Source organism: Lichenostomus cassidix, chromosome 23 (assembly GCF_008360975.1).
Source record: "Lichenostomus cassidix isolate B80296 chromosome 23, HeHo_3.0, whole genome shotgun sequence".
Taxonomy (NCBI): domain Eukaryota; kingdom Metazoa; phylum Chordata; class Aves; order Passeriformes; family Meliphagidae; genus Lichenostomus; species Lichenostomus cassidix.
The window spans coordinates 6,450,886-6,461,819 of NC_139503.1; the positions used below are offsets into that span (position 1 = coordinate 6,450,886).

The 10,934-nt window shown below is 46.4% G+C and overlaps 1 protein-coding gene across 7 annotated transcripts in view; it reads right to left on the reverse strand.

Moving 5' to 3' along the window:
• EYA3 (EYA transcriptional coactivator and phosphatase 3) overlaps positions 1–10,906 on the reverse strand; it is a 57,957-nt gene extending 47,051 nt beyond the window's left edge. For 6 of the 7 annotated variants that reach the window (XM_085081120.1, XM_085081121.1, XM_085081118.1 and 3 more), the window contains exon 1: positions 10,815–10,906. The gene's annotated coding sequence lies outside the window, so the exon portion shown is untranslated. Of the gene's footprint in view, positions 1–2,580; positions 2,663–10,814 lie in introns of all 7 variants that reach the window. The other variant, XM_085081116.1, reaches the window with a different exon arrangement.
• Between the last annotated feature and the right edge of the window lie 28 nt (positions 10,907–10,934).

Below are 10,934 nucleotides of genomic sequence, written 5' to 3' on the forward strand. Positions count from 1 at the left end.
ATCATAGAAGGTCCCAGGAGAAGTGAAGACAACAAGTAACAAAATATATAGCTGGCTTATAGTTTGTTCAGGAGATTGATCTGATCTGTACAGTGCTGCGGGGGAGGCCCTGAAGAGACAATGTCTGATCATCAAGGACAGCTTCCCCAAGCACAAAAGCACGGTCCACCCCAACAGGCAAAAAAAATGAGCACATGCTGGGGGAGGACAATTTGGCTGGACAGAGGACTTCTGACTAAGCTCAAAAAGGAAGAATCTGGGAGGTCAAGCTAAGACCAGGTACCTGTGAGAACTTCACCAGAACAGTGGACGCATGCAGAGAACAAAAGCTTAGCTGTCTCAAAACTGGCACAGGATGCATAGTGCAACAGGAAGGGCTCCTACGGCTCCTGTGAGCACACTAGCAGCAAGAGGCCAAGAAAACTGCAGGCTGGATGGTGAGCAGGCAAGCAATCAGCTGACCAAGGATACAGGAAAGGCTGAGGGATTCAACATCTTCCTTTCTTCAGGCTTTACTATCAAGGTCTGCTCTCAGGCAGACCCTCATGGCAAAGCTTGGAAGATGAAAGTGTCACCTGTCAGGACCCCCAGAAAATATATTCCCTCCTAGGGGTTTGATTACCTGGGCTCAGGACCAAGACAGTACAGCTAGCGACCTTGAGGACAGCTTTTCCAGAAAACTCTCCTGAAGGCACCAGCGAAGGTCTCCACTCCCTGACTTGGGAGCTGTTTTTAAGCTGAAGCTCTGCCCTTTGGCCCCCGCCTGAGCTACAGACCTGACTTCCCAGCTGGAGCACAAAGGTGTCTCCTGGGATTCACCTGCCCACCCAAGCTCCTGCCTGACTCCTGCCATGGCCCAGCTCTCCCTGTGGGCTCTGAGGGACTGTGCCCTTGTTGCTGAGCCTGCTACAGCTGCCTGCTGTGCTACCACTCAAGTGTCCCTTCCCTGCTGCTCCCAGACACTAACACTGGCACTAACAATGGAAGATGAAGAGACTGCCTTAAGAAAACTGGACATACACAACTAACACCAGACATAATAGAGAAAGACCTGCTTCCTATCATTTAGAAAGGTCACATCAATCTGGAAGGTGATTTATGACTGGAAAAGGGCAAATGTCACCTTCAAGACAGACAATAAGGGAGAGAGAAGCCAGTCATCTGTTTCCTCCCAGCATTTCAGGGGACTGTGGAACAAATCCCCATGGAAACCATTTGCACACACAGAAAGGACAAGCAAGCAACTGGGAACAAGTAGCGTGGATCCACCAAAGCCAAATGGTGCCAGCCCAATCTGACTGCCCCCTCTGATGAAATTATTTGCTCTGGACAATAAGAGCTCCAAGTATTTAGTATCTCCTTTCAGTAATGCAGAGCCCTTTGGAGTGCTTGCAGCCATACTGGGCAAGTATGAACAATGGACAGAGTCCTGTCCACAGGGAAACTGCCTGGACAGCCAGGTTCAAAAGACTGTGACTACAAGTCTACAGTCTAACCAACGGCTCATAACTGTAGTAACACAGTCTGGGAGGGCAGCACAGGCCGGCAGCCCCCCCGGACCGGGTCTCTGGTTCTTGTAAATCCCACCGGATCCGGGGCGGGCAGCCCCCGAGGTTCCGCGGCATGGCGGCAGTCTTCAAACCACATCAATTCAAGCAGGAAATTAGTGAGACTAGGAAAGAACTGGACTTCATCTTTGTTCTGGCAGATTGGTTTATTTGGGGTAACGGGGAAAAGGGGGTTGTAGGGGAGGAGAAGGGGGGAGGAAAGGCAGGGATGGGATAAGGGGTGCCAGCCCAGAGATGCAAAGACCTCGAGCTGGTCCAGGCTCTGCCTTTTAAGGGGAAGGAGAGGGGGCAGGGGCTGGCTCTCTCTGAGCCAGTCCCAGGAGGACAAAGGGAAGATTGGCAGGAGGGTACACACCAATAGGTTTTGAGGTACAGCAAAGCATATTTCAAAATGAACCAATGGTATACAGAGCAGAGGCACAAAGGAGCACATGGAATCCTAAAACCCCACATTGCTACACATAACAAAAGGCTACGCACAAGAGATAAGAGTGGACACAGTACTAACATCTTCATCATGACAAGGTCAACAGTACAGCATATGCCTTCCAAGAAAATCCATGTGTAAGACCAAAACGGGAGGTACAATCCAAAAGCCTGGAAAGCAGAGCTGTAATTCAGATGGACTGTGACCTCGCAGAAGGACAGGCTAGCAGTAGCCTCAAGTAGTTCAACAAGGGCAAGGGCTACAGGCTGCCCATGGGACAGGGCAACCCCATGCAACACAACAAGCTGGGAACAAACTGAGAGGCCAGTTTGGAAGGTAGTTTGGAAGACTTACCTCAAGCTAGACTAAAAGAGATACAGAAAAGACACAGCCAGACTCATCTCAAGAGACTAGAGAAAGAGGTAATGGTCACAAATTGCAAAAAGGAAAATTCCAGTTCAATGCGAGGAAAGATTTATTCACCATGTGAGACGTCTACACTACAAGACTGTCCCAGAGGGGTGGAGAAATGTCCAACCCTGCACATTCTGAAAAGCCCAGGGGTCAAGAGCCTGAGCCACCTACATTCTGTGAACGAGACACTGAAAGAGGCCACCTTGTCAGATGCCCTGCAGTCCAAATCTCTCCTTCCAGAAGTCTGTTGCTGCTGTAGCAGTAACGGAGGGAAACTCAGTTAATGGCATCCAGAGAGAGAAGAGAGGACATTTATTATGATTATACTTTATATACAGGCGAGAACAATATTCGGATTGGCCAGCGGTCAACCACCCCCCCCCGGGGTGATTGGCCGAGGTGCCTCAACACCCAATTTCAAATATACTCTGTTCTCACAGTCTTTATCTTATGTTTCTCATACTTAACATGAAAAGGAAAAGTTTCCCAAGAGAGAGGTCCTGTGCCGCCACAAGTTTCCATTGGGAAACCTTCTTTAATACAACTTTGGCAAATGTTTTCTGAAAATTTAATTACACCTGTAGCTTACATCTACCGATGCACTCAGAGAACTCCAGGACAATAACTTCTTCCCTGTACAGAAGCCATGCTGACACCGTACTTTCAAGTAAGCAGTACTTTTGTCCTTTATAACTCTGCCACCTTATTGTTGTGGAACTCAGTCGTCTACTGTGTTCCCTGGAGGTTTTCTAAGGCCCACCTTTAACTCTTAACAGTGAGAACAATTGTCCTTAGGCTGCAATATAGATGTATTTAGTATTCTATTACCACAAAGCTGTGGGGCACTGGTTGTTATCTCCTGCTATGACTCACCCCTGATAACGGGTGATGGGCCATCAAGAACTCACTGCTTGACTCATGGACTTATCCTATTATGAGATGTTCCGCCCAGGAGGGAGGAGCCAAGCATTCCCACCCGGATATAACCTGGCTTTGGAACTGCACAAGGGAGCCCTGTCTACTGGATTTCCAAGAGGACAAGAGCTACCATTGGACCTTCAGGTGGAGACCAGACTTTCCACAGGATCACCGCTTCAACCTAACTACTTCACCTGGACTGCTACCACCACCCTGACTAACAGGGTGTCAGGTTGTATCCGACTCTGTCAGTGTTGGTTTTTTTTCTCTTGCATTATTGCACTTATTTTTTTAAATTTTCCTATTAAATTTATAATCCTGACTTGTGATCTCCCACTGGTTTGTTTTCAAACTAACACCACAAGGAATTCCCTGAGCTTCTCCATTACATGTTACCACCCTCAGGTGCTCATTCCCTCATTCTTGGCCACCAAGCCATCCCACACGATCACAACCTGGATTCCTGCTCTTAATGAATTTGGAGAATATATTATTACTCGTTTCACCCTGCTATGCAAGATGCACTTTAACTTCTTTTTCACCCTTTTTAATTCTTGCTTTACATTTTACCTGCTATAGTACAGATTTTCCCATTCTCACCTGACACACTTTCCATTTTAAATACTCATCCCTTCCCTATGATGGATTTTTAGCTTTCCTGTTGAGCCATGGAGGGATACTAGGGACACCCCAATTTGTTTGCTTTCAGTTTGGTTGCTGTTCAGGCTTCTGACACACAACTTTTAAAAAGCCTACAAATTCCCTATTGGCTGCTCGCTTTTGGGCAGATCTTTTCATAGTTTGGGGGATTTTTAAACTACTTGTTTCATTTTTAGTTGTTTTAATTTCTTGAAATTGAATATCCATACGCTGGATTTACTTTGGCTGCTCTCTCCTTCTACTCGATTATATTGAATTGTACTGTGGTAAATACAAGTCATCCAATTACTAGCTTAAATTTGGTTCTATGCACCACAATAATCCAAAAAGCCACTATTTCTGGCAGTTTCAGCTGAAGCAGTTGTTTACTGAATTGGAAGAATGATCCTTCTACCTCGCCTCCTGATAAGGCACTACCTGGTCTTTGTCCAAGTAGTTGGCATCTTCCATTATAAATCTCCCACATTTGCAGCTTCTCTGATCTCAGTTAAGAGGTCCTGATCAGTATGACTGCCCCAATCCAGGGGTATCCAGTCTAATCCCAGCAGTACATTTAAGGTCTGGGATTTCCACCCATATAGACCCAAGAGCACTTCTCCTGTATCTGTAATGCTCTTCCCATTTATAAACCCCTTCACTCATACTGGCCCCATCCCACGGTCCCTAGCCCCATTATTCCTGGATAGTGGTACCCCAGCATCACCACATCACAGAAAGCCTCCTTCCACCATCTCCTCGAGACGTCTTACAGCACAGACAGCACAACCCTGAGGTCAGTTCCCTGGTCACCACCAAATAGTAATTGCTATGATTACAGTATCTGCGACTAGTTAGTACTACTGCACTACAAATTACCCAAACCAAGAATGAACATGTCCTATCTGGAATTCAACTGTTTCAAAATTTACCATCAGGTAAGGTCTCAAATAAATGCAGACTTAGATGGTAAATGATTTGTTTCTTGCTAGAGCTCACTGACAAAAATCCTATTCCCTCTCTGCTATTGGCAGATCAGCCAGCCACCTTTCAAAAAATTCTGGCCAAAAAATGGCTAACTACTTTTTTTCCAAATCTAAAGTGTTGTAACGTGTGTCCTTCCTGTCCCTGACCCCGCCCCCCTGACCCCTTCTGACTGGATGTGAGTCAGGACCGCCTCCCATCCCTAGAGATAAAAACCCCAGCAAGATCCGGAACGGGTCTCTTTGGTTCTGGGCTCGTATGGAACCTGTACCCTCCCTTTTCTTCCCTTCCCCCTCCTCAGTCTCCCCACTCCTCCCCTGTTTTCCACAATAAAAACACCATGGAGACCAGGAACCAAACAGCTGCCTTTCTAAACCTGCGACGCTTCTACAAGGACCGCGTCTGACCAGTCCCACAGCTCGTGGCCAAGGAGAAACCATCCTGCGTGTTCCGGTTCTGGGGCAGCCCTCCCCCCGCAGCAGGGGAGAGCTGCCTTTCAGTTTTGCACTGCTGCACTAAAGGTCCCACTTGTCCTCTTTATCTTTCATGTTAGCTCATGCCCTTTGCAGCATGAACCATAATTAACGTGCTACAGTGACAACTCATATGCAAGCAAAAAGTCTCTGAGTTGATCCTGAGTATGCTGTGTGTTATTTTTTATAAAAACAAGGTGCTGTTATTTTATTTACTGTGAGTGCTCCTTGCTTACTTGTGCTCCAGACCAAGACAAAAAAGCTACATTCAAATACACAGAAATAGTACAAAGTTTCTACACAGACCCCAAAAGATACTGCAGCCAGGACAACAAAACTTTCAGATTAAAGACACATTCATACTTCCTTTCTCTTCCCTGTTGGCCTTCCATCTATTCCCATATCCTTTTTTCTTCTTTCATGCCATTATTTATTTGAGCTATCTAACTGCCAGTGTAGCAATCCCATAACTCTCTATATTTAGCTCATATAAAATATTTACAGTTCAAGAGTACTCAAATGTATTAACTTCTAAACCAAATTACTCAGTCAATTAGCAACCTTCTCCTCCAGAAATATACTTCTAGACAACAAAATTGTGGTGACATAAGCTTTCAGTCTTTGGAACATGCTACTTCTTCTTTACTATACAGCATTTCTGCTCTGTGCATTCTTCCAAGTCTTCTTAAACGCAAAAGAGCAGTGCACCAAGAAACTCAAAGTGGCTGTTGCAAGTAGTAAGTGCCTGGGTTCATTTAGAACTAGTCACCAAATCATAGAATGGGTTGGGGGGACCTTAAAGACTATCTCATTCCACTCCCCCACTATGGGCAGGGACACCTTCCACTACACAGTTTGCCCTAAGCCCCATTCAACTCGGCCTTGAACACTTCCAGGAATGCAGCAATCCCATATGCAAGTTCAACTTCTGCCACATGCACCAAAAAAACCCATTGGAAGACCCTGAAAGAACAGGATGACACATACCAAAGATGCAAAGGAAAGATGGAGAGGTCTGGCATTCCTGTACAATAAGTACCTATTTGAGAGTGTTCCTGATCACAGGGCCTCCCTTAGACTACTTTACCAGATTCAGCTAGATGGCAACTGCACCTATTGCAAAGTGCATCCAAATAGTCAACAGGGCCTGATAGAGAGCCAAACAAACAAAAAAGGCATGTGAGGCTGGTTTGGTTTTTTTGGGTTTTTTTCAGGGGAGGGAGGGGTGCAGTGTTTTCTTGTTTGTTTGCTTTTAAAAGTTACTGCAGTTCCTGAGTTACAGCTTTCAAGGAGAAAATTAAAAAGAGGAGGTGAGATAAAGAAAAGCATCATATTTCAGAGTTTACACAAGTGTGGGCAAATGAAGAGACTCAAACTTTGTGTCTGCATCTTTCTACAGCACATGTGTGTGTGTTTTACTCTTGTCAACACATAAAAAACAAGCACAAAAAATAAGAAAGAGAACAAACTACACTGCTCCAAGTATCATGTAAACCAGGTCTCTGATCTTCTGGTATGTCCAAGTGTAGCTTCCAGGAGGAAATAAACAAAATCATGAAGATACCTTCATTGCTATAAATGAATATATTTTGTTCAGAACTTGGCACTGAGTATCAATCCCATACCAGATAACAAACAAATCCCAGCAAAACCAGTGCTGTGTGTCCTGCAGTGCCTGATGACTGCAGAAAATCTCGAGCGCAATATGTATGTGGGCGGATGAACGACCTGGTCATTGCTTTACTAAGATCTGTAATTAGTTGATCTGTGGCCAGTGATAAGATTGTGCACTTTTATTTCAGCTGACACCAGGTGGGAGGTGTCACACTATGCAAACTCCTGCAGTGGTAAACAAAGCATGTTTAACCTGACACTCCATTAAGTTACAACCAGTTTCATTTGACAACTGGGACAGGTAAGGAGCAGAGCACAACTCACTTCACACCTCTTAGGGCCTGGCAGCTCTGTCACCTGGGACCAAGGGCTCACCCCCAGGGGGCTCTGAGAGAGTGAGGAACAGGACTGAAGTCTGGGCAGAACCAGAGGCTCACACACATCTTCAGGCTGAACAACAGCCCAAGGAACTAGTGTCTTCTTGCTTACCACGTGTACCAGGTAACCTTTGAGATAGAACAACCCACAGCACTTTCTGCTGCCTTTTATTTCCAAAATCTGTCAGTATCACGACCTTACCCAAAGGGCTGTCATCCCTGACTTAGGCGTAGTCTGCCAAAAACTAGTCCACGTTTTACTTCCCTCACTGGAAAAAGAAGCTGCATGACATAACACTGGGCTCTGCCAGTAATTCAGTGAGAACTACACTTTCAGTCCCAACCAATTACTTTTTTTTTTTTTTACAACTGCAGACACAAAAAAAACCCCAATTTCTTTCATTAGAGAAACACGACAAGTTGTTTCCCAGAAATGAAATTACACATAATAATTCATTCCGTATAGAAATAGGAACCACCACCCAAGGTTTAGAGCTGCCACACACTTTATGTAATGTTACAGCTGGTGACACTCAGAGAAGCAGCACTGTCAGTATTCAAACACAAACACTTCAAGACACAGCAGGGAGCTCCTGGGATGCAAGAATAGCACTCTGGTCAAGTCTTAACTGCAGAACTGAACTGTTCCATCACTTCTGAAATTAGGCTAGATATACCCTTAACCCCAAATAAAAATCTACCAAAGAGATGGAAAGAATCCCAAATCAGCTCCATCACAATATTATATTATTTTTCTAAATACAAGATTCATTTTCCAGTTAGCTTGTTCAGTTACAGGGCTGATGGGTGACAACCTGGAAAAGACAGAGCAGTGACTGGTTTGAATCATAATAACACCATACCCTGAAGAGGATGCTACACCCTGCTGTGTAACACCTAAACAACTCTCCTAAACACCACGTTGGGTAAGGCACCAGGAGGAGTTCCAAGCCCTTGCAACATCACCTTCCCTGAGACTCTGGAGGCAGGTGAAAGAAGAAAGAAAGGATTTTAAGTTACTCCCTCAGGTACTGGACTACCTCCAGTCACAGCATCTGCACAAATTATCCCAGAATCACTGCTAGAGAGGGGCCACCAGAGAATACTGCTGAAGAAATGCTGGTTTACTGCTCTTTAATCAAGTAAAGGAAAAAAATTCGAGACAAATTAGGATGAGATAAAGAAAATAAATTAAGGCTAAGACAAAGCAAGAAAAAGCTGAAAAATACCTTCCTCAGCATATAGCCAACCAGTGAGTGCCACTGGTCATGGTACAGGGGACAAAAACACTCCCAAGTTCTAGTAGAAGGATGTTGCCTGGAGATGGGTGGCCTGTAGACACTGCTTGGTGCAAGACCATACATAAAATACTAGTTGTTAAGTCTTGACATAATTCCCTTTCAGCTCAGAAGTTTCCACACATCTTCATCCTGGCAGCTCTTTTTCCAATCACAGTTTTGCAGACCCTGTAACAGTTTTAACAAAAATCCCTTTTCTATGACCAGATTTCAGGGAAAAAGAGCAGAGAGTTGTCAAGAGGGAAAAAAAATAACCCTACTTCTGCTGAGAGTACAGACATGGAGCTACTCACGTCCCAGTGATATATTATCTGCTTTATGCCTTAAGTACTTTATGTATAGCGTGGCTTGCACACAAGAACACACTACTTGTCTGACTTCTAGGTCAATAAAGTATTTCAGTATATTTTATCTAGTTTTATGTTTAGCCATCTATAACCACCTTTTGGTACACAGAAGTTAGGAAATAGCACATTAATCTGCGGTAGCAGGGCTCCAACCCTTTCATACAACACATGGAAACGGATTTATAGTGCACTCTGACATATTCAACCTAAAACTCATTCAACATCTGGATATTTCCAGGGTAGAGTTTTGAGAAGTTACAAATCCTTCCAAAGTGACCAATAACTTGAGAATTCCTACAGGTACTACATACATCCATGACAGTTTTTCAACCAAGTTATTTGAAAAGCAAGAATTTTTCTATCAAATATGATGCACAACCCAACAATACACAGCTCCCCATGTGCCATAGCTGCTTCTGAGGCTGCAGGAAGAGCTGAGGGGGGAGATGAAAGCTGCAGGCAAACACTGCAGGAATTGCAGCAGCTTGGAAACTGCAGGACTTCAAGCTCAGCAACAGAACTTACCTGTGGATCACTGCTTGTGCGGCAAAAGCTGGATAGCAGAACTGCACAAGTAAGAAGGATGGCAGCATGAGGTGACAAGGAAAATCCGCCAAACAAAACAGGTTCAGCCCAACAAGTCTGTAGGTCCACAAGCTGAGAAAGCCACTATGTGCATGCGTCTTTAAAAGTCACTTGTTATGAATCCACTAACTTAAGGCACATGAATTGTGATTCTCAACTAAACATATTATTATTATTCATGATAATAATTATTCACTTATTCAGCTTTCGAAGTTTAAGATAATCTACAACAGACAAAACTGAAAGAAAGCAGCAGGTAACAAGTAGCTGGTAAGACTTTTATGATTATCGTTATCTTGATCAGTATGCTGACTATTAATTACCAGTTGGAGGCTACTACAATACTGATTAAGTGTATCATAGAAGCAGAGCTAGCTCCCTACTGAAAGCAAACTCCACCATGACTCTATTCGATGCTCTATCAGAATTGCTACAGCTATGCTCCATCAAGGACTAGCTCTAGTCTGGAAACCATTCAGGCACACCATGCAGCACAGCAACCAAACTAACAAGGCTTTCTGTGCTAGAGCTGGCAGTACATAAAGCTCCAGCAACTCTGCACAGCACTCCCAGAACCGGGAACATCCAGTAGAGCCAGTCTGGATCCAGCCCAGCTTGTGAGGCCCAAGAGACACTGGCCCTGCCCGGCCCAAACATCCTCCAGGACTGCAAAAGCTTCAGCACAAGCAGCTAAACCCACCCAAGAGCGATGCAGGTGTGCTGAACTGTGCCCTGGGGAAGCCCGGACAGCCTGCGCCCGGCCCCGGGAGCCGCAGTCCCTCTCGCGAGCACTCGAGGCCTGGGCACGTCCCGGGGCCAGCTCTGAATCCAGGTTCCCTCAAGCCGTTCCTCACTGCCTGAGCGAGCCCAGGGAGCCGGAGAATGCCTCCCTGCCCCTCCTGCCTTTCTCCCAGTTCTTCCGCACACCAGCTGCGATAAGGACGCCGGGACAGCCGGGCACACTGCGCCGGGCTCGGCGAGACGGGGTCCAGCCCCGCGCCACCGGCCCTGCCCCGGCCCCTCGGGCCCGCGCTCCGGCGGGGTCAGGGGCAGGAGCACGCGCGTCGGGCCCGCGGCCGAGGAGCCCCGGCTCGCCGGTCCCAGCCCGAGCCGGGGAGCACCGCCGGAGGCTGCAGGAGGGGCTCCGTGACCTGGGCCCGAGCAGGCTCTTACCGAGAGGCGGCTCCGGAGCCGGGCCCGGGGCCCGCAGCGGACATAGCAGCAGCGCCCGCGCTCCCCGCCCGCCGCCGGAACAGAGCGCACGGCGCCGGCAGTAGCGTCAGTGCCCCGCCC